Source organism: Sminthopsis crassicaudata, chromosome 6 (assembly GCF_048593235.1).
Source record: "Sminthopsis crassicaudata isolate SCR6 chromosome 6, ASM4859323v1, whole genome shotgun sequence".
NCBI lineage: Eukaryota > Metazoa > Chordata > Mammalia > Dasyuromorphia > Dasyuridae > Sminthopsis > Sminthopsis crassicaudata.
The window spans coordinates 25,921,971-25,947,357 of NC_133622.1; the positions used below are offsets into that span (position 1 = coordinate 25,921,971).

Below are 25,387 nucleotides of genomic sequence, written 5' to 3' on the forward strand. Positions count from 1 at the left end.
TTCTTTGGTTATCCCTTGCTTTTGTTTTGTGATTTGTTTGATGATTTCTATCACACTACTCTGGAGCAATTCTGCATTGATAATATGCTGCAACCTCTTTTTAATTCACAAACAGCTTTTACATTTTCATTTGCATGACTATTAATTTTAAGTTTCTAAGACTCTAGTGTTTCATAACACAATCATACATTATTATCAAAAGTATTTTATTGTTAAATCAACAAATGGAAAAGATAGGGCCATGCTTTAAGGAGAAGCTTGCCTTCCCCAAGAACATTGTGCAATTTCCCAAAGGCAATCTATTCCATTACCTTCACCTTCTTTGTATTCTGGACCTAACATGGAAGATGCTTATCTTATGAGAGAATTAATATTCCTCCAACTTTTTCAAGTTTGGCATGCTACTTTTGTATTCTATTAAGTTTTTAGTTAACTATGGCAGGCTAAAGGATAAAATTAATAATTTTTATGATAAACTGCATTGCCAATGGGAACTTATCATGAATATTTTGATAGAAATAGGAAGTTATAACTGCATGATATAGACTACTATCCCATTCCCCCAAATATTAGAATGTTTCACATAAAACATTTCTCAGTTCTCATATTAGCTCACTGAATTAAATCAAGAAAAGGAGTTCTGATTACCTTTTTGAATTTTACTACTCATATAAATTTTGGTTTTATAGATAGTTGTATTGAATATAAATTTTACATTTTGAATAAACCATTCAAACATTGTTAAAAGACAGGAATAAATAGCAAGAGAGGTTTATGATATAAATTGTTTAACCATTTGGAGCTGTAGCATTTGCAAAATGCAAGGGAAACTTTAAAAAGGCAGATTATTGGTTTCCTCTGGAAATTCTAAAGAAAAAAAAAAGAAATATTAGGTATGATTCTGCTTACATTCAGGGAAAAGAAAAATGTCTCCAGCTTGTATTCTATATCATAATATTCTATGTTATCCTTGTTTCAGTAACCTACTATAGTGTCTTTAAGCTTAGTAAATCTAAATAATTAAATTTATCAATTCATGCAACATCAATTAAGTTCCCACTATATGTAAGCCACCATCTTATATATGGGTTTGGAGACATGGATAAAGTAGGGAAAATGTCTTCCTTCAAGAAGCTTAAATCCCTCTGATGACATATGGCATTCATACAAATAAGTCACAATCTATGAATGGAGGTAGCACTAAACAACTATTGCAGATGACAGCTCAATTAAGTGTTGGATTTATTAAGGCCATTGGCTAAAATTTCACACATATTTAATGTGGGATATATTTTGAAGATAAATACATATGGGGTTCATATAAGAGTCTACTGTCCCAAAAATGTGGAAATAGTTTAGCATAATACTATCCCTTAAAACAAATACCTAAATTGCCAATAGGTAAATTTATTAATTGTTGACCACACCATTTCATGGGTGGTCACATGAAGCTTGGGGAGAACAGAAACAAATCTCAGCATTGAGCCAATCTTATTATGAGTTCTTTGACTTAGTTTTTGGTTATTTTTTTAAGTCTTGATCTTTGTTCTAGTTATTGGGCTGTTGTCTTCCTTCTTGTGTTCAAACCTCCTACCCATCTTGGATTTTCAATTTTTAACAACCGAGTCTCTAATTCTATTTCCTATCAGATTTCTTAGTTCTTCTGAGTCTATCTCTTCTGTTCCCTAGACCTTCCAGGAAGGTTTTGACCTAAAAGTTCTATTAACTGTCTCAGTGGCTTGACTTTTTTTCAGCTATCTTTATTCTTCAGGATCTAGGTGCCTACCTGTTCCCTGGTCACTGTAACTATCCCTATCACTAGTTCTTTTTACATCTCCTTGATTTCCAATTTCCAACTCTTTGAACTCTCATCAATATGAATCAATCATATAACTTTATAAATTAGAGCCCTAATATAACAAATTAAGGTGTTTTTTTTTTCTACCTGACATCACATCCCACAACTGAATTTGTACCTTCCTGATATTGCTTGCTTATCTCCCTAGAATTTACATTAGGTATAAAGTGAGGATTACATAAGTTTTGACAGGTGGTAGATTAACTTGAGAAAAATTTGCTAAGATATAGAATCAGGTTATAATAAGCAACAAATAGTTAAAGATCTAATGAAATGGAGTGTATAGCCAAGAATGACAAAGTCTATTAAAGGACATTAGTGGTAGAAAGAAGTCTGTATAATGGGCCAGTATAAGAATAAATTATGTTGTAGAGATATTTCTTCTCAGAGCTGAAATTAATCACAATTTGTGCACAAATCTGAAAATATAACTAAAATGAGTACTTGAAGCAGAAAAGCAGAGATTTATGAAAATTTAATTTCCCATGTGCCTGATGAAATATAGATAACAAACTACATTTTTATTATAGCTTTTCATTTACAAAATATATGCATAGGTAATTTTACAGCATTGACAACTGCCAAGCCTTTTGTTCCAATGTTTCCCCTCCTTCCCCCCACCCTGCTCCCCCAGATGGCAGATTGACCAATACATACTACATATGTTAAAATATAAGTTAAATACAATTTATGTATACATGTCCAAATAGTTATTTTGCTGTACAAAAAGAATCAGACCTTGAAACAGTGTACAATTAGCCTGTGAAGGAAATCAAAAAATGCAGACGGACAAAAATAGGGGTATTGGGAATTCTATGTAATGGTTCATAGTCGTCTCCCAGAGTTCTTTCGCTGGATGTAGCTGGTTCATTTCATTCCTGCTCTATTGGAACTGATTTGGTTCATCTCATTGTTGGAGAGGGCCACGCCCATCAGAATTGATCATCATATAGTATTGTTGTTGAAGTATGCAATGATCTCCTGGTCCTGCTCATTTCACTCAGCATCAGTTCATGTAAGTCTCTCCAGACCTCTCTAAAATCATCCTGCTGGTCATTTCTTATACAATAATAATATTCCATAACATCCATATACCACAGTTTATTCAGTCATTCTCCTATTGATGGGCATCCACTCACTTTCCAGTTTCTTGCTACTACAAAGAGGGCTGCCACAAACATTCTTGCACATACAGGTCCCTTTCCCTTCTTTAAGATCTCTTTGGGATATAAGCTCAATAGTAACACTGCTGGGTCAAAGGGTATGCACAGTTTGATAACTTTTTGAGCATAGTTCCAAATCATTCTCCAGAATAGCTGGATGTATTCACAATTCCACCAACAATGTATCAGTGTCCCTGTTTTCCCACATTCCCTCCAAAATTGTGCATTACCTTTCCCTGTCATTCTAGCCAATCTGACAGGTGTGTAGTGGTATCTCAGAATTATCATTTCTCTGATTAATAATGACTTGGAGCATCTTTTCATATGGCTAGAAATAGTTTCAATTTCTTCATCTGAGAATTGTCTGTTCATATCCTTTGACCATTTATCAATTGGAGAATGACTTGATTTCTTATAAATTAAAGTCAATTCTCTATCTATTTTGGAAATGAGGCCTTATCAGAACCTTTGACTATAAAATTGTTTTCCCAGTTTATTGCTTCCCTTCTAATCTTATCTGCATTAGTTTTGTTTGTACAAAAACTTTTCAATTTGATATAATCAAAATTTTCTATTTTGTGATCAATAATGATCTCTACTTCTTCTTTGGTCATAAATTCCTTCCTCTTCCACAGGTCTGAGAGGTAAACTACCCTATGTTTATTTATAATCTCATTCTTTATGCCTAGGTTGTGAACCCATTTTGACCTGATATTTGTGTATGGTGTTAAGTGTGGGTCAATGCTTAGTTTGTGCCATACTCATTTCCAATTTTCCCAGCAATTTTTGTCAAACATTGAGTTCTTATCCCAAAAGTTGGGGTCTTTGGGTTTGACAAACTACACTTTTTAATCCACAAAAGAGGATCAGTTCTCTATTGCTGTCACTGCATTTCAGTTAATGTGAAATTAAGAATGGTAATATTCTTTCTTCTCCTTTTCTTCTTACTACTACTACTACTAGAGATGAAAGAAGAAACAATACATCCATGTAATGCTTAAAAGTTAGCAAAATGTTTTAAATGAATGATTATCTCATTTGGTTTCAAGGTAATCTTGGAGGAGAGAGTAAATTTGGTGATTTTGCATGCCCTCATTCACTAAATCCAATTCAGTATCGAGTCATTATGTCACCTTCCTGATGTTGAACAAACATCAAACAACAAGCCATCTAAACATTCTTATTATAAATTTAGACAAAACAGTCCATGAAGAGTAAATTAACTCACCCATTATCAGACTGTGTCTGAGTCAGAATTTGAATCCATGTCTCCTGATTACAACTCAAACAATTCTTAGAGGGCTTTTCTTCTATAGGTTTAAAGGAGCCAGATCTTTCACTTGGGTTTACTGCCTTATTTTATTTCCCATCAAAATAATCTGATTAAAAACAAAAACAAAAAACAAAACAACAAAAAAAAAAAAAAACAACTTCTTCATGTCTGAAAACCAACACATTAGTGAATAATGTCTTAAGTAGGTTAAGTTGCCCTTGAACAAATACATACACCAATATAAACATACTTCATCCATGGGATTTATTTCAGAGAATCATTAAGAAACAGCAACAGTGGCAACAATGATATGAACAATGGAATTGTGGCAGGTAAGAGAAAGTTTCATATTATATTCACTGAAATGTCCCCTGAGGTAAATTTGAGATTATTTTATAGCAAGAACTAAGACTCAAGGAAATAAGAAAACAAACTGATTTTTTTTTTAATGCTTCAAAAGATTTTCTAAAGCTTTTCCCAAGTCACTACTTAAAAGTCCCCCTTCAGACAGTCAAGGAGAATCTGAAACTTTGAAAGATTCACATCTGTCCTTATTTGTTTCAAGCATTTAAACTGTAATTCAGCTCAAGGAAATAAAAATATGGCAGTGTATTTTTTTTATCCTATACAAGAGAAAAAGATAAAATTATACAAAAGTCAGGGTCATTCATGGTCCCTCTTCCTATTACAAATTAGTAAAAGCAAAGAACTTCATTTTCTCAACACTTAGAATTTCCCTCTAATCTAAATCTTCTAAATGACAGCTAATCATTTCAAAATCAATGACATTTGGAATATAAATAGTTTGGATGTTGCTTATTCTTAAAAATTCCTTATTTTACATACTGAAATGAAAATTTCATGATTCAATTTTTCAAAAGTATTGAGGGAAAATTACTTTTCTTAAACATTGGGTTTAGAGGATTCAATGAGATGTAATTGATGCTTTTTTTTTGTTTGTTTTCATTTTTTTAATCTCAAAAGAATTACTGATGAGTGAGATGGAATGTGGGTGTGTTTATAAACTATTCAAAAGGAGTTGAAAATCCATCATTTAGGTATATAAGACATTACAATAGAAAATATTCTTAGAAGAAGCAATATTTGGATGGACAGTCCTTCAGAAAAAAAGACTCAATATATTTCAATTGCTTCTTACAAGAAATAAGATTTTTCCTTAATGTTTGAGTGTGCTTTGTGCAGAAGAATATTGAATCATTCACTGATCCTTTGAATTAAGTGCTCTTTATTTCATGTCTAAAAACCAGGTGGCATTTAAAACTGCACATCTCTGGGGTGCAACAGTTTGTTCCAATGTCATAGACTGTTGATATCAACTTCAGATGAATACATTAACTTTAAAGATGCTTTGGAGTCTCATAATGGATTAAAAAAAGGAGTAATTTGTCAGTCTGAATTGCCTAAAGTTATCTGAAAGCAACCTCTAAATGGTAATTTTCATATGTACAGGTGGACTGGAGAATAGCTTTTCTACATAATGTTAAACATGAAATCAAAATAATAAAAGTTGGTTGGCAAACAGTGAGTTTTGTATTTGGAAGTAATAGAAAGAGGACTAGGAATCTGGAAACATGACTATTGTTGACACTTTCATTAACTAGTCTTGAGACTTGGGGAAAATCATGGTTGTTTCTTTTCTTGGGTGGGGGGTATTTTTATTTCTTCATGTAAAATCAGGACTATTACTTGGTAATTATAGGATTGTGAAGGAGGATCTAAAAAGGATCTTCAATGTTATTAAGTCTGATTTCTTTTTTTGCAGAAGAGTTTAAGTTTATTAAGTGATGTGCCTGCTATCACTTAGGCAGTGTAGAACTAGAATTGTTCTATTAGTCCAAGTTCATTGCTCCAAATTCAATGCTTTCCACTATACTATGTTGCCTCATAACACAGAATAAAAGAGGCCTGGCCTACCACTGTCAACAATCTCTTTATTGCCCTCTCCTCTCATAAGGAAGGTAAAGACTATCTCTCTTGGGTATGGAGAGGGAAGAGAAAGGGCCATGGCCAAAGCACAATGCCTATGATGAAAAATATCTTCACTATATAAAGCTGTAGACAGCCATTATTATTTTCAGAAATGTCCCTTTTATTCAACCCAATGAGAAAGGACATGGAGCTATTCCTATAGAAAATGACTATTTCCCCATTGGTCCTATTGCCTTTATCACTCTCACTCTGAACCTTCCTGAGTTTGGAAAGAGAATATATTGTGACCAGTGAAATCATCACTCATCCCAAAAAGACAAAGGAGCTAAGGGGGTGGATGTCCATTTTGTTCAATGTTTTCCCTGATATATAACCAGTATACTCCCATCTTTTGTTCCTGTAATCTTTTTAACTCAAAATCATCATCTGTTAGGGTCCTTTCTTCCATTGTAACTCACTGAGATCTCATTCTCCTCCAGCTCAACACTACTTTTACATATTCCCTGTACTGTTCTGACCAACCTATAGACTGATTCTTATCCAACATCCACAAAATGTTTTCCCCTCTTTCCAATGTATTCTTCTCACATTACATTCATCTTGGGTACAGGAAAGTCTTTCTTTCCCAGGAATACACTAGATTTTCAGCTGCCCCCTCCAATCCTGGGTATGCCTTCTTTCATCAATCATGCCTTCCTTACACCACATCCATGAATACATATAGTAGAAACAGTCAAACTTTGAAGATGTTTTTCTTCCCACAGTCACACCCAGATCTTTCTCCTGTAACCATAATCATGACACTTCCCTTCCTTGTTCACTCTATTTTTCTTTACATCCATGCCCTTTTATATGCAGATTATTTTCTCACCTTTTTTCCAAAAAAAAATTAGGAACTGGAACACAATCAAACTCTGTAATTCAAGTACTTACATTAAAAACTCTAAACATTAAAAATACCTAAAATTCCTTTAAAAGTATCATTGGACAAATAGAAAAAAAAAAGTACAAAAGCTCACTGAGGAAAATAATTAGTTGAAAATTAGAATTAAGCAAAGGAAAACCAATGACTTTATGAGAAAACAAGAAATTATAAAACAAACTCAAAAGAATTAAAAAAATGTGAAAAATCTCATTGGACCACTGAACAGTAAAATAGATCTGAGAGAGATAATTTAAAATTTATTGGGTTACATGAAAGCCATGATCAAAAAGAAAAGAGCCTAGACCATATTTTTCAATAAATTACCATGGAAAACTTCCTTAGTATTCTAGAATAAGAGGAAAAACTGATTTTTAAGGGGGAAAAAGCCTTTTGTTTTTAGTTTTATTTTATTTATTTAATATTTTTATCTAGTTGCATTCAAAACAAAACAAAAATTTATTATTATTTTTTTTTAATTTTGAGTTCCAAGTTCTCTCCCTTATCCCTACCCACAGTTAATAAACCAAAAGTGAAGTTATGCAAAACATTCCCATAACAGTCAAATTGTGAAAGAAAACATAGATCTCCCACACTAATGAAAATAAAAACTGTCAAAAAAAAGTTAAAGAGAGAGAGAGAAAGAGAGAGAGAGAGAGAGAGAGAGAGAGAGAGAGAAAGAGAGAGAGAGAGAGAGAGAGAGAGAGAGAGAGAGAAAGAAAGAGAGAGAGAGAGAGAGAGAGAGAGAGAGAGAGAGAGAGAGAGAGAGAGAGAGAGAGAGAGAGGGCTTCAATCTGTATCAGACACAATCAGTTCCTTCTCTAGGAATGATTAGGATTTTTCATCATAAATCCTTCACATTAGTGATGGATGTTTGAGGAAAAACTAAACAGTTACGACTGGTCATCCTAGAACATTGTTATTACTTTGTATGCAATGCATTTCATTTTTCTAAAGCACATGGAGAACTTTCCAGGTTGTTGTTATTGTTTTTGTTGTTGTTTTTTGAGAGCATCTTGCTCATCGTTTCCCACAGAACAAGATCACATCACAAACATATATCATATTTTATTGAGCTATTCCCTCAATTGATTGATCTCCCAGAATTTCTAATATTTTTGCCCTGAAAAGACAGCTTCCAGGAATATTTTTTGTAAATATAGGTCATTTTCCTTTTTTAAAAAATCTCTTTAGTATTTATGCCTAGTAGTGATGTTGTTAGATCAAAGAATATGCATGAATTTTAGCCCTTTGGATATAAATCATATCTTTTGATGATTTATCAATTGGACATGGCTCTTACTTTTTATGAATTTGACTCAGTTCTTTCTATATTTGAGAAATGAGGCCTTATCAGAGAAAGTTGCTTCTAAATTATTTTTACAACTATTATTACTAATTGTATTTCTCCCAATTTATTCTCTCTCTCTCTCTCTCCCCTCCCTCCCTCCCTCCCTCCCTCCCTCCCTCCCTCCCTCCCTCCTCTCTCTCTCTCTCTCTCTCTCTCTCTCTCTCTCTCTCTCTCTCTCTCTCTCTCTCTCTCTCTCTCTTTCTTCCCCTCCTTTTATCCTGTCCCTCCTCCTTGAATGTTTAAATGGAAATTGAAAGTCAACTCTTGAAAGAGATTCCAAAATACAAACTCCCCAGAATATTACAACCAAATTCCAGAGTTCTCAGGTCAGGGAGAAAATACTGTAAACAGTCAAAACAAATAATTCAAGTATAATAGAGTCACTGTCAGAAAAAAAAATGAGATTTAACAGCTTTTACATTATAGAACCAGAATATCAGAATATGATATTCTAAAGGATAAAGGAACTAGGATTACAACCAAGATTAACCTGCCCAGAAAATCTGAGTATAATCTTTCATGGGGAAAAATAGATATTCAATGAAATAAAGGGTTTTCAAGCATTCTTGATGAAAAAATCCAGAGCTGAACAGAAAATTTAACTTCCAAATACAAGACCCAAAAGGAGCATAAAAAGGTAAATAGTAAAAGAGAATTTCTAAGAGACAATAAGATTCCCATATGAGGGATATAAGATGAAAGAAAACATAGATCTCTCACTCTAATAAAATAAAAAAAAAAACTGTCAAGAAAAATTAAAGAGAGGAAGAGAGCGAGCAAGAGAGAGAGAGCGAGGAAGAGAGAGAGAGAGAGAGAGAGAGAGAGAGAGAGAGAGAGAGAGAGAGAGAGAGAGAAATAGAACAAGCTTCAATCTGTATCAGACACAATCAGTTCCTTCTCTGGGTATGGATATTACTTATTTATATTTATATTCCTATATGGGAACATACTTATAAGTCATAAGAACTCTCCCATTTTTATGGTAATTAAAAGTAGGACAGAGAGTTCAATGTGAAGATGTGATATTTAAAAAATTAAAATTAAGGAGTGGTAGAATGGGGTAAATTATCTCACATAAAAGAGGTAAGACAAGAAAACTTTTACAGGAGAGCAAAAAATGAGAAAAGGAAGAGAGGAGAGTGATCCTCACTTTCATCATTATTGGCTCAAAAAGGAATTGATGTACACATTCAATTGTGTATAGAAAAATATCTTACTCTATAGAAAAGAAGGAGGGGAAAGGATGAGAAAAGCAGGGAGTGATAAAAAGGAGGTCAAATGAATGGGATAATAGCCAAAACACTTTTTGAGCATGGACAGATTGAAAGGAGAGAGAATAGAATTAATTGGAGGGGGGTACAGTTAGCAATAGTAATTGTGGAGAAAATGTGAAGCAATTTTCTTTTATAAATGGGAGAACTGAGTCAAATTTATATTTTAAAAAAGGGCTATTCCTTGATTGATAAATTATCAAAAGAGATTAACAGTTTTCAGATGAAGTAATCAGAGCTATCTATAGCCATATTAAAAATGCTGTAACTTACTATTGATTTGAGAAATGCAAATTAAAATAATTCTGAGATACAACCTCATACCTATTAGTTTAGCAAATAGGACAGAAGAGAAAGATAATTCATATTGGAAGGATGTAAAAAAAAAAGAAATACTAGTTCACTGTTGACCACTCTGTAGAACAATTTGGAATTATTCCTAAAGGGCCTTAAAGTCATGCATAATCTTTGACCCAACAAAATTCCAAAAGCGATTTAAAAGGAAAAGAAACTCTATGTACAAAAGTATCTGTAGCAGCTCTTTTAGAAGGCAAGGAATTGGAAATTGAGGGATTGTCCATCAATTGAGGAATGGCTGAACAAATTGTGATATGTGGTTATGATGGAATACTATTTTGCTATTAGAAATGATCATTAAGATGATCTCAGAAAAACCCAGAAAGACTTACATGGGCAAAGTGAAATAAACATACTGTGTACAAAGGAACATTAAGATGAATTGATCAGCTGTGTATGACTTAATTATTCTCAACCATATGATAATCCAAGGCAATGCTGAAGGATTTGTGATGAAAAATGTTATTCATCACTACAGAAATAATTGATGGGGTCTGATAAACATATTTTTGTTTTACTTTATGATTTTTTATTGAAGGTTTATTTGTTTTTGGTTTTTATCTGTTTTCTTTCACAACATGACTATTGTGAAAATGTTATATATAATGATATATCTTTATAATGAAATCTTTTATTTGGGATGTGAGAAGAAGTGGATTGTCCTTCTACCAGCCTCAGAGCATGATTGCTTTCTAGGAGGAATTGAATTTGGAGTGACATCATTGATCTGGGAGGCAATGTGTGAAACCTGTAGAAGACAAAGTTGCCCTGATGGCAACCCCTATGTTCATTTTCCTCCAAGGGGAGCTACTAGGAATGCTTTATTTGTTTTCTTCATCATTAATGGGTCCTGTGAGTCCCTAGAATGTTGTTGGTCTTCCTTGTATTTGTTTATGAATCCCTGGAGTCCTTTGTGATTTCAACTTTTTCTTTGGGGTGAAATAAAAACTTCCTTACCAATTTGCATTGCTATCTTGAATACATTTATGGGAGTGAGGATGCACGTTGCTAAAATCTAGACATAATATATATTTACCAAAGTTTATTTTGGACTTTTTCCTGCTGAATTAAACTCTGTGTTGAGGGAATAACAATTCAAAGAGAGAAAATGGCACTTCTTTGAGTCAGATTCTTAAGATTAGACATTCTTCCTGTGAATTTTATGTGCTTCAGTCTACCTAAGATCTAAGTGTACATAAATCATCATCATCTGTCACATGGACTCCACAATAGCCTCCTATTTAGACTTCCTATTCCCAATCCTTTCCCCATCTAAAACATCCTCCACATGCCTAGCAAGTTAATCTCCCTAAATTCAGAGATCTTACCATGTAACTTTATATTCAAAAGGAATCCAATGACTTCTAATTTTCTGTAAAATTAAACACAAACTTCTCAAACTAACACTTAAACTCTATATAATTTCTCTCAAATCATATCCCTTTATAGATCACCTGCTCCCATGGGTGACAGAGAAAGGAACAGACATAGTATTCTATTTAAAAAGGGGGGGGCAGAGGTGGGGAAACAATAAAATGCTTAGTAAGGAATAATGAATAATTTTGAACTGGAGAATAAATATGAATAGAAGTATAATTTATGACAATTTCAAATGTTTCCTGAATCCAGGACTTTGAATCTTAATTTTTTTTTTAATTCCATGGGAAACTACATGAGTCAGTAAAGGCTTGTGGATCAACATTCCATTGAAACTTGGAATACTACTAAAACTGAAGATATTACCAATAGAAACAACTTCAAATTATACAGCATTTTATAATTAAAAGATACTTTCTTAAAACCCTGAAATGTTGGTGTTGTGAGTATACACTATAGCGCATAATGCTATGTATGTCTATGTATGTCTCACAGAAGCCCTTACACAGATACAGAAAACACACAAGACTTTCATTTACCATTTACCAAGACAGTCCATTTCCATTTTTCTGATGAGGAAAATAAAGTCCAAAAGAGATAAACAATTTGGTTATCATCAAAAATTATTAAGTATCAAAGTCTGGTCTCTTCCAGATAAGAAATCATCTCCAGTGTACCATCTTGCTTCAAAACATCTTTAATGGTTTTACTAAATGTTAAATTTTCACCTTCCATGCTCCAAATTTATCTGTGATGAATGTTATATTTTTGTGGTTTTCCTCATATCAGTATATATCAATTTTATCTTATTTTTTTTTCTATACACTAATCAACCTGGTCATTTCAGGGGAAGGAGGAATTTTATTATATTTGATTAGATTATATAATTATTATTTGCCAGAAATGTTTCCAAGCAAGAATAATGCATAGAGAAATTAATATGAACCCATCTTTCCTAGTTCAAATTCTTTTTATCATTTGCTTAAAATATCACAAAAACAAAAATACAGAATTTAATTAGAAGTAAACTTAGGGTCAATTTTATATATCATTTACATAGAAAGAATTCACAATACAATGTACCTTGTCCTTTACTTGAAACTTTCTGAGGAAAGGAAACTTCGGCACTGCTGCAAGTAACTCATTCTAAATTTGTTTTTTTCCTTACAAGCCAAGATTGACCGTACTATAACTTAGACTCATTGCTCTTGCTTCTGTAGTCTTGAGAAAGAACAAAAGTCATATCTCTTCCTTACAAGAGTCCTTCAAATACTTTAACACATTGATGTCACACTTGAGTATTCTTTTCTCAGAATACATTTGCATTTTGTGGAAAGAAATGTACTTTTAATCATTTTGTGGAAAATGAAAATCTAAGTTATATTTATCATCAATTAATCAACCCATGATCAAAATAAACATCATGGTCATTATGTTTTCTCCATGAAGTTTTTCTTTGTATTATATCTGTAACTGATCATGGCTAATAGGGAAATTATCATTATTCTCATTCCTAAAGAAAAAGGAAACTAAATGAGTTTTTTTCTTTTTATCTGATCTGTACAAAGTCACCAAGCTAGTAAATGATAAATGCTTGTTTATATATATATATATGTGCACATACATACAAAAAAAAATTTAGAGATAATCTACAATGCCTGACTAGTTTATATCTTTGAATTTAATTTTTAAATGTTATGCAATTAATCCCTGTGTAAACTATTTAAGATCCTTTATCAATTTGAATTAGACTATATAATGACAATATTTGGCAAATGTTATTAAATAATAACACATGAAATTACTATTTCTTGTCCTTTTACATAACAGAAATTGAAAAATGTAAAATACAACAAACTACATTCCCGAAAATTGACTATGCATAAAATAATATTCATAAATATGTAAAAGTATGAAAAAACAAAAGAGAGGATGATCTCATCCTAATCTTTCTTGGAAAAAATATGAAGAATATACTTTAATTTAAGAAGTAGGATAATCTTATTCTCTGATATATAATTCCTAGGTATTATTATATGAAAATAGATATCATCAAACCTATTTGAATATTGGAAAAATGCTATCAAAATAAATTTAGTTTTCTGGAAGCCATTTGAAAGAACTAGGAAGAGAGGACATGAAAATTTATTGAGAAAGAAAAGGAAGAGGGAGTATAGTATCTTGGAACAAACACCAAGATGATTCAGAAAGCCTACAGATGAGTACTTGTTTCTACATCTCCAATCCATGGAGTTATTTCACCCCTCTAAACCTGTAAAATAGATATGATAAAAAAATATTTAAATTACTTTACAGATTTGGAAGGAAGGGAGGTTAAAATATTGGGCTTTTTAATACCTATTTTATATATTACAAAGCCAACACACACATGTCCATATAAACACACACTCATATGAGTTTCAATTCTTCTCCCTTCTGTCCTTCTGCCATCCATTGTGGAGGACGGGCAATATGGTAATATCTATATATGTGAAAGTATTAAGCATTTTGCAAAAATAATAACAAATGTAAGAAATATAAAGAAAGTGAAAAAAATATACCCCAGTCTTCAGAGTTGATCAGTTTATTCTTTGATTGTGGGTAGCAATTTTTGTCATGGGTGGTTTAGAATTGAATTGGATTTTTTTGTGAAAACTGCCTGTTCATTTACTTTGACCATTAATCAATTGATTAATGACTCTTATTTTTTCTAAATTTGTCTCAGTGTGCTATATATTTGAGAAATGAAGTCTTTATTACAGTAACTGGTTGTAATTCCCCATGCATCCTCAAGTTTCCTGCTTTGCTTCTAAATTTATATTAGTTTTGCAAAATTAAGTTTTTAATTCCATATAATCAAAATTATTCATTTTATTTCTCAAAAATATTCTATATCTCTTACTTAATCATAAACTATTCTCTTATCTACTGAGTTATCTACTGAGATAAATTATTCCATGTTCTGTTAATTTATTTATGATGCCATTTTTTATGTCTAAATAGCTATACGTTTACCTATATTTGATATACCATTTATAGTGTTGATGAAAGCCTAATTCCAACTTTTCCCAGAAATTTTTGTCAAATGGCAAATTTTTGGTCTCCAAACTTGGAGTTGGGATTTTGTCAAACAATAAGAAAAAATGGGAAAATACATCTTACTAGAAGTTATCATAAACAATGAAATTATCTTAATACTAAAACTATATGTACCCAATAACACATCATACAGATTCTAAAAGAAAAATTCAATGAATTAAGGAAGGAAATAGTTAAATACTAATGAGGCACCTCAACTTGTAATGCTGGGGAAACTGAGCAAGATAGAGATTAGAGAGTATTTAATAATTTATTAAATGGGAGAGATATACTGGGGCCAAATGGATCCATGTTTTGGTCCCAGACTAATGTCTCCAAGAATCCAGCAATCAATGAGAGTTCTCAATGACATATATACACATGGCTCAGATTCAGGGTCTAGTCTAAGGTGAGGGCAGAGTCAGGGTTCTGAGAGCGGGAATGGGAACCCCAGAGATGAAGAGAGGCATCTTAATAAGAAGGTATCTGACATTCCAGTAACTTGGGATGGGGAGAGGCATGCTGATATTCTCTAAAACATAAGATCTTTTATCCTTATCAAATATTCTGATAAAGAGGGAGGGGATGTTTTGTAGGACTGAGAAGCAGGGAAACTGAGTCAGGATAATTATGGAAACTGAGAACTGTGTCATAATAAACTCTCCTATCAATTATCAATTCTCATACCTCAATGCAATGAATTTTTTATCTATACTTTCACCTAGTTCAAAATAAACATTGATAAATTCACAATGGCTATTCTCTTTAACAAAGGGGAGATCTAGTTAAAATAATTTGCAAACAATAGTTGAAAAGGAAAGGGATTTGGAAGAATTCATTGAAGGAATATGGCATGAGCCCTGGGTGTGACTGGAAAGTTAGATCCACAGAGGAATTTCCCAGACTAATCAGAGTAAGCTAGAGTTTGGGAGTCATCAAAGGTCATTTTGACATGACTTGATGAGGTGTGAGAATTGAGGGTTGAGAGATTCCCCCATTAGCAATGGGATCCCCCTTGTTTGGTGGCAGGACTTGCAAAAAAATTCACAAACTCCAATGAATATAAGCTCTAGATTTGTGGCAAGAATGAGTTTTTTTACACTAAGAAAACAGCTTACTTAGAGGGCAAACTCCTGATTAGGAATTGGCAGAGGTGGATTGACAGGCCTTTAGTTTTATCAGGTTTGCCCAGAGTTAGTCTTCAACTTAATAGAGGAGTTGACCATGCTAAGGCTGACATTTCCAATTGAATAAGATTACTTATCTGGGAATTTACTTTAAGAATGAGTGTGGCCCCTCTCAGAGGCCTGGAGTGTTTGAGACTTCCCCCAAAGTTCCTTCCAACCTTTCCTCTCCAGATTAAAGAAGACTCAGTTTACATTAACCTCTCTCCTCCAAAGACTAAAGGGTTCACAGTTTATATCAGTCAGGTTTCCTTACCGACAGGGGAAAAGAATCTATATCAGTGTGATCTGGGCTCAGGTGTGATCATTCTTTTTCGGCTCTACTTTCTGGTCTTTACCCAAGAAGAATCACTTATCTCTTGCATCAACAATGATATTGCTCTTCAAGTGCCTTGCCCCTTTGGGAAGAAAAAAAGGTACTGTTTCTTAGGGCCTCTTCTCATTTGAAAAAGTGAATGTCTTCAGGGTTCTTGCTCCTGCAAGTGCTCCTCTCTGCCCAGTAAATATGACATAGAAGTGGGTATGAAGAATACAATTGCCTTACAGTATCCTGTCCTAAGCACTGGAGTTTCCTGTGACTGCTCTTTTTGGCTTGAGAGCTCCAGCCTCCAAAGCTAGTGTTGATTCTGAATGGGATCTTGAGACAACCCCATCCTAGTGTCACAGATACCTCCTTCCAATTCCCTAAGTTGTCTTAGACTGCAGCAGTGTCCCGCTATAACCTTTTCTTGACTATTGCCCTAAAATTCATTTAGCCACATTATTTTAAAATTGTTTTGGGTGAAGTTTGGAAAACTCAGCTGCTGCCTCTACTGAGCCATCAAATAAAGCATTATTATGCACTTACCATTACAGAGTCAGGCATTTTACTAAATTCTGGGGATATACATACTTGCAAAAGAGATATCTCCTGCTCTAAAACTTTTCTTTTCCATTAGCTAATTCTTAATGTGTGGTATGGAAATGGTGAGGGAACACTATTTAATAAAAAAGCTGGAGAGATCTCTAGAATAAAGCAAAGTTTATTGTACATTCTCGAGAGAAGGGCATCCCACCCCTTGAGCAGACAATTGAAGAGAGGAAGCACCTCCTTTAATCCCTAACACACAACACCCCCTCCCACCATTGACCCTCATTTTCATTGGCTGAGAGTCTTACATTCTAAACGAGAGAACTACCCATGAAATTGAACTTGACCAATAAGTACATAGTTGCCCATATTTGACTAAAATAGGGAGGAAATTGTGTCATGGGAGGATAGCTGGAAGGGGACTCAATTATTCCCTTGAATCAATGCTCAAAGTCCTTCAGGCCTACTCAAACTCTGAAGTAGATGAAGCCTTACTCGATTTTCACCACTGTCTTGAAAGATCTCACCTCATCTCCTTCACTCAAGTAAAGAGAATTTAAGAACTGTGGCTGAGGGGAAGGGTTTACAAAAGCCATTGTTTGGGAATGATCTGGAAATAACCTGAAACCTGACCTGATCTAGGCAAGATAAGGGTGAAAACTTACCTATTAGATTCCTAAATTGTAAAAATAAAATATACACTTCTTTTTTTTTTTTTTTTTTTTTTTTTTTATTATATATATATATATATATATTTTATAATATTATCCCTTGTATTCATTTTTCCAAATTACCCCCCCTCCCTGTATTCCCTCCCCCCGACGACAGGCAATACCATACATTTTACATGTGTTACAATATAGTCTAGGTACAATACATGTGTGCGAATATCATTTTCTTGTTGCACAATAAACATTAGAATCCGAAGGTACATGCAACCTGGGCAGACAGATATTAGTGCTAACAATTTTCATTCCCCTCCCAGTGTTTCTTCTCTGGGTGTAGCTACCTCTGTCCATCATTGATCAACTGGAAGTGAGTTGGATCTTCTTTATGTTGAAGATTTCCACTTCCATCAGAATACATCCTCATACAGTATTGTTGTTGAAGTATACAGTGATCTTCTGGTTCTGCTCATTTCACTCAGCATCAGTTGATTTAAGTCTCTCCAGGCCTCTCTATATTCCTCCTGCTGGTCATTTCTTACCGAGCAATAATATTCCATAACCTTCATATACCACAATTTACCCAACCATTCTCCAACTGATGGACATCCATTCATCTTCCAGTTTCTAGCTACAACAAAAAGAGCTGCCACAAACATTTTGGCACATACAGGTCCCTTTCTGCTCTTTAGTATTTCTTTGGGATATAATCCCAGTAGTAGCGCTGCTGGGTCAAAGGGTATGCACAGTTTGATAACTTTTTGGGCATAATTCCAGATTGCTCTCCAGAATGGCTGGATTCTTTCACAACTCCACCAGCAATGTATTACTGTCCCAATTTCCCCACATCCCCTCCAACATTTGTCATTATTTGTTCCTGTCATCTTAGCCAATCTGACAGGTGTGTAGTGGTATCTCAGAGTGGTCTTAATTTGCATTTCTCTGATCAGTAGTGATTTGGAACACTCTTTCATGTGAGTGGATATAGTTTCAATTTCTTCCTCTGAGAATTGTCTGTTCATATCCTTTGACCATTTATCAATTGGAGAATGGTTCGGTTTCTTATAAATTATGGTCAGTTCTCTATATATTTTGGAAATGAGACCTTTGTCAGAACCTTTGTTTTTAAAAATATTTTCCCAATTTGTTACTTCCCTTCTAATCTTGTTTGCATTAGTATTATTTGTACAGAAACTTTTTAGTTTGATGTAATCAAAATCTTCTATTTTGTGATCAATAATGATCTCTAGTTCTCCTCTGGTCATAAATTCCTTCCTCCTCCACAAGTCTGAGAGGTAGATTATCCTCTGTTCCTCTAATCTATTTATTATCTCCCTCTTTATGCCTAAATCATGGACCCATTTTGATCTTATCTTGGTATATGGTGTTAAGTGTGGATCCATATCTAATTTCTGCCATACTAATTTCCAGTTTTCCCAACAGTTTTTTCCGAATAATGAATTTTTATCCCTAATGTTGGAATCTTTGGGTTTGTCAAAGATTAGATTGCTATAGATGTACCCTTTTTTGTCCTTTGTATCTAATCTGTTCCACTGATCTACCGGTCTATTTCGTAGCCAATACCAAATGGTTTTGGTGACTGCTGCTATATAATATAGCTTTAGATCAGGTACACTTAGACCACCTTCCTCTGAGTTTTTTTTCATTAGTTCCCTTGCAATTCTTGACCTTTTATTCTTCCATATGAATTTTGTTGTTATTTTTTCTAGGTCATTAAAATAGTTTCTTGGGAGTCTGATTGGTATAGCACTAAATAAATAGATTAGTTTGGGGAGTATTGTCATCTTTATTATATTCGCTCGGCCTATCCAAGAGCACTGAATGTCTTTCCAATTATTTAAATCTGATTTTATTTTTGTGGCAAGTGTTTTGTAATTTTTCTCATATAATTCCTGACTTTTCTTTGGTAGATGGATTCCCAAATATTTTATACTCTCAACATTTGTTTGGAATGGAATTTCTCTTTGTATCTCTTGCTGTTGCATTTTGTTAGTGATATATAAAAATGCCGAGGATTTATGTGGATTTGTTTTGTATCCTGCCACTTTGCTGAAATTTTGAATTATTTCTAGTAGCTTTTTAGCAGAGTCTTTGGGGTTCTCTAAGTATACCATCATGTCATCTGCAAAAAGTGATAGTTTAATTTCCTCATTTCCTACTCTAATTCCTTGAATCTCTTTCTCGGCTCTTATTGCCGAGGCTAGCGTTTCTAGTACTATATTGAATAGTAATGGTGATAGTGGGCAACCTTGTTTCACTCCTGATCTTACTGGGAAAGGTTGCAGTTTATTTCTATTGCATATTATGCTTACTGACGGTCTTAAATATATACTCCTGATTATTCTAAGGAATAATCCATTTATTCCTATACTCTCAAGAGTTTTTAGTAGGAATGGATGTTGGATTTTGTCAAATGCTTTTTCTGCATCTATTGAGATGATCATATGGTTCTTATTAATTTGATTATTAATATGGTCAATTATATTAATAGTTTTCCTAATATTAAACCAGCCCTGCATTCCTGGAATAAATCCTACTTGATCATAGTGTATTATTTTGGAGATGATTTTCTGAAGTCTTTTTGCTAATATCTTATTTAAGATTTTAGCATCAATATTCATTAAGGAGATTGGTCTATAATTTTCTTTCTCAGTTTTCGATCTACCAGGTTTAGGTATCAGTACCATGTCTGTGTCATAAAAGGAGTTTGGTAGGACTCCTTCATCCCCTATTTTTTCAAATAATTTATATAACATTGGGGCTAATTGTTCTTTAAATGTTTGGTAGAATTCACATGTGAATCCATCTGGCCCTGGGGATTTTTTCCTGGGGAGTTGATTAATAGCTTGTTCTATTTCTTTTTCTGAAATGGGACTATTTAAGCAATTTATCTCCTCCTCTGTTAAAATATACACTTCTAAAGAAAGGAAATGTAAGGACTTGGATAAAGACTGAAGTGCTGGCTTGCTAGCTTATTAAGAAAACTATGTAACTATATACAAGTAAACTATAAAGTACTTTTAAAAATATGTTATTAACATTAAAGTTTGGCACTGAAATACAACACATTGAAAGAAAAATAAGAATATGAGGTATTTTTAAAAGTCACTAGGAAGTAGAATTTGATAAATCTTATAAAAATGCAAGACCAAACTTACTTCTCATGTGAGGAATATAAATCATAATTTTTAGGTCCCTGGGACAATCCAACCAGTCTTGACTTATATTAAATTCTATAAGTCCTTGATTATGTGAGTTTAATTAAGATTCTTGAACTTCATGAAGAAAAAGTGATTCACATTTCTAGACGCCTAGATGCCTAGCATTGTTTTTATCGATCATTGAGTACATACATCATAGCTCAATGATCTAGATCTAGAAGGGAGCCCAGAAACCATCTCTTCCAAATTCCTCATTTTACAGATGAAGAAACTGAATAGTAAGGAGACTAAGCCTGAGGCCACACAAGAATAAACATCAAAGCTACTTATCTGATTTAGGATTCTTTCCACTGTATACCTCTGCCTCCCAAACATATGCATTATTTAACATTTTCACCAATGAATAGGTTTTCCCTAAGTAGATTCTGTGATTTTTTTCCATAGTAAATATCATATCTTTTATTTCCCTTCATATATTTTTAGAGTTAAGCAGAATTTATGAACTCAGTAATAAATATTAAATAAATATATGTTAAAAGAATATCAGATACTTTTCTCCAACCCCTAATTTAATTATATTTTGATGGGACAAAATGTTAGGACATCAAATTCAGCATTTATGATTGTATCATCTCAGATGATTTCTTTCTTGCTTTTAGTGTTATCTGTTGAAGAAATGATATCTTCCTGCTTTTAGAGTAACTTGGAATTGTTCTTCAAACCTGCTGTGTTTAGTTGTTAGTTCACAAAGGCTCTTGACATACTATTATGGACTGCAGAGTATTCAACATAATTGGTATATCCCAGTGGAAATTGAAATATGCCAATTATAGGATGATTGTCTCATTTAAATACATAATTGCCCATATGAACTATCAGATATACTTGAAATTAAAGTTTTGTGTTTTTTTTTTGTTTGTTTTGTTTTGTTTTTTTTTAATGCAAAACATTGACCAAATTGTATAAGTATATAGTTAAGACAAATTAGAAATGCAAATATTGGGCATGATAGGAGCCATTAAATACTATAATTAAAGTAAATTCCTGTTTTTTTGCTTAGCACACCAATGATGATGATAACCTATTTGGTTAGTACAAACCTACACTAATTCATATTCACAAAGAAATAGATTGAGATTTATTTTGGGCTAACAATCTGTTATAATATATCATGGGAGCAAGTAATGTACATGACTTGAAGACTTGTTTACTTTTTAAATATTTAATTTGTAAATAAGAACAGAATTTTATAATTAATTAGTTCCTTTATAATCAAAGAATTACAGAATCTCATCATTGCAGCACACTTCAAAGTTAATTTGTCTAAACTGTATCTGACTAGGAAACCCCTCCACAATTTTGCAGATAAGAAGCCTTTACTCTGAGAAGACCATTGCAATTTTGGACAGCTTTATTTCCCAAGAAGACTTCCATTTTCTTCCCATTTCTTCTTATACTTAACCTGTCTGCTTTTCTACAACTTGTATGCATTCCACCCACCTAGTTCTGCTTTTAGAAAATAAAAATAATTCTAAAAATCTCCCACTTCAAAATGATCTTTAAAAAAATTAGAGTTTAAGGATTATAGAATAAAATATTGAGAGTCAGAAAAGATAATAAGGTCATAATAAGTATGGTATGTCATCTAACTCTCATTTTACAAATGAAGAAACTGAATTATTCCCATTTTAAAGATGAGGAATCAGGCTACAAAATATTAAATAACAAGTCCACTCATAGAATAAGTGGTAGACCTGGTCCCGTGAAATCTGTGACTCTAAATTCCATTTCACATAATTGATATATCCCAATAGAAATCAAAATGTGTCAATTACAAGATGATTTTTTTACACACCAAGATTTTCACTATTTCCATAGACCCATATTCCTCTTAAGTTATTTTCTAATCTAAATATCTCTAGTTAATTCAAATAAAATTTTATATGGTGTTATATCTTAATCCTCTCAAAGTATTTGTTGCACTTATTTTCTCAAGCCACCATTTGCCAGTGTACTCCCTAATTAGATATTCAAGAAATGAATATAATTGTTCCTATGCAGTACAATTGGGATTGAATAGGAAAAAAAAATCTATTTTTTTATGAATACTACATTTTACTTATCATAACAACCTCACATTAGCTTTTTTTAGATTGTTGTCCTGTCTCATTATTCACATTAAGATTTTTTTTTCTAAAAATATCTTCTCTTAACAAAATGATTTCTAGAATTAACTTTATAAAATCAAACTTGTAAGGTTTATTTTTTAACTCAACTGTAGAAATTAATATTTATTCCAATTAATTTTAATAATTGAGTTCCTTTAGTATTCAGAATTTATTGCTCTAGTATGTATATATTTCTCCCAGTTTTAGCTCATATGAAGTTTGGTTAAGCATTTCAGGGCATTTATAACTTTTTTCAAGATGCTGATTAAAAAGTATGAACACCATCTTAAAAAAAAAATAAAGTGGCAAGACCAAAAAAATTAAAAATAAAAATAAAAAATAAAAAAAGAGCACTAAAGGCAGATCCTACAGACATTCCACTATGGATCTCTGTTAGGATTCTTACAAGGTACTTATGCAATTAGTTCACATCTTTAAAGGAGTTCAAACCTTTAAAAAAGTTCACTCATTGGTCCACACATTAGACTCACACCTTTAGAGAACATATAAAAGCCTTCTCTGGGAGAAGGAGTCAAGATTTCATTCCAACTTTGAAGTTCTTGCTGGCTGGAGACACTCAGACAACAGTTCTTGGGAACCAAAGAAAGAGAGAGGCCTCTACAAAAGCTAGCTGAGCCCCAAGTGAAGGAGATAAGCCTTGAAGGAAAAACTAAAGGATCTGGAGGTAAGATTTGGAAAGAAACAGTAAAGGACTTTAACTTCTGACTGCATTTTGGGATTATGGAATTGAACTGAAAGGAAGGCTGCCTCCAGAAGCTCCCCAAGAAACCTGCTCCCAGAAAACTATTATGATCTAGAGAAACAGAACTTCATAGATCTCTTACTTGATTTGTGACTGTCAGTTCTTTAAATGTCCTAAATCATTGTTGTTCTAGGATTAGGATCTGCAACTCAATGAGGGATTAATACAAATTATGCATCCATTGAAGTTCCATTGTATTGTTTCAGCAAGGCAAAGAAGTGCCTTTGCCATTTTATAGTCTATACAAGGAAATTAAACTGTCATGGTTTAAACTGTGGACTTGGGGATGGCTTTTTGGAGATTCTTGTCAAACACAATATTGATCATTGGTTAATAAACATGTTCATTCACCATTTTCACTTATTGTATTTAGATGTAGTGTGACTGTGAGCTGCTTCTGTGGGTGAAGTAGCCATGTGGAATATAGCCTTGAAGTAACAAAGAGAAAAACCAAACTTTTTTTGATGTTTCATTCTTGGAAAATAACCTTAAAACAATCCCAAAGGATTTCTTTGCATTGAAACATAAGAAACTAAAGTCAGGAAACCTTGGCATTGAAATTTTTCTTATTGATGAGGTTTACAATTGGGGTACCTAAGTGAAATTAGTTTTAATTGAGGTCTAGTGGCAGGTTCAAGGTACAGGGAGTCAAATAGAGCTCCCCTGCAACCCTTTTAGATTCGGCGCAAGGATACAGAGTTAAATGAGGTCTAGTAGTGCCACAAGAATCCCCTGTAAAGGAATTTACAGACCCAAAAACCTAGATTGATAAAAGAGGTTTATTATGGGTTTTGGAAATAAGGTTAAAAGGTGTTAGATAAAGAGAGGAGGGCACCAGAGCCAGAGTGGTTCCAGTGGGCAGAAATCCTTTGACATGGCAGGCATTAGGCTGCTATGTTTGGGACCTCTGCAAAGAGAGGACTCCAGTTTGTTTTTTTTTATAATAGGGGGCTTTGGCTACAAGCCAAAGGGGGCTTGTGGGTGATGTCCCAGGTTGGTGCTGGGCTGGGTTTCAGCCAGGGTTAGAATTTGAATTGAATTCAATGGGTTGCAGGACTGAGCCAGATAACAAAGATGAAACTGTTTATGCTTAGGATGGAGTCCCCTCCCTGAGACAGAGTTCAAGAAGGTTTTCTCTTTTAAGAGTTTTTGGGTTTTCTCATCATTATGAACAAAATGGTACTTCTATTTCTTAATTGCTAAATGATTCCTGCATGCTATGATAAGAAAACAATTCATGATATAAAAAATATTAAAAAAAAAATTTCTATGTTCAAGTTAGCAAATTTAATGATACTAATCTTTACACTATGTGGTAGAGATTCTTCTAGATGCAGGAGATACTTAGAAGAAAACTGGTAGTTCCTGACCTCATGGATCAAATAAAGTAATAAGAGATAAGAATTTGTTCATTTGTTTTTACAAAGTTTACTTTCAATTCTATCCCAATCTGTGGCCTCCAGTATAATAATAGGTAGTATATATTTGTCTATGAACAAATGTAGAGAATAAACATAGTGAGAACAGAGCTGACTTCAAACCCAGAAAGGCTTAGATGCAAGTCATGCCTTTTACATATATTGCTTATATGACACTAAGCAATTTATTAAATCAAGGGAATTTTCTAAGAATTTACATTGCAGAGAAGTGCTAACTTGAACTGGCAGAGAAAGCTTTCAGTACCAAAAATCTCACAGATCCAGTCCCAATTCTTATCTCTAGGACCAAATAAAAATTATTAATTGCAGTACAAACATTCAGATCACATAAATAGCCATGCAATGTGAAATAACACAATATAGAGGAATAAGATTTTCTTGATCTGTTTTGGCTCTCAAGGATGCACATTTTCTCCAAGTTATTTTATTCGTCTTCTTGCAAAACAAATATCTGATATAGAATTTTTCCTTAGAATGTATGAAATAGGGGGCAGCTAAGTGGCGAAGTGGATAGAGCACCAGCCCTGAATTCAGGA

General features: G+C 33.3%; 1 long non-coding RNA gene across 1 annotated transcript in view; it reads left to right on the forward strand.

The window, feature by feature from the left end:
• The window catches only part of LOC141546518 (uncharacterized), a 90,507-nt gene extending 79,630 nt beyond the window's left edge, over window positions 1-10,877 (forward strand). The window contains exons 3-4 of the long non-coding RNA XR_012483319.1: window positions 4,568-4,626; window positions 10,796-10,877. This is a non-coding gene — a long non-coding RNA (uncharacterized LOC141546518). The remainder of the gene's footprint in view (window positions 1-4,567; window positions 4,627-10,795) is intronic.
• The last annotated feature ends 14,510 nt before the right edge of the window (window positions 10,878-25,387 follow it).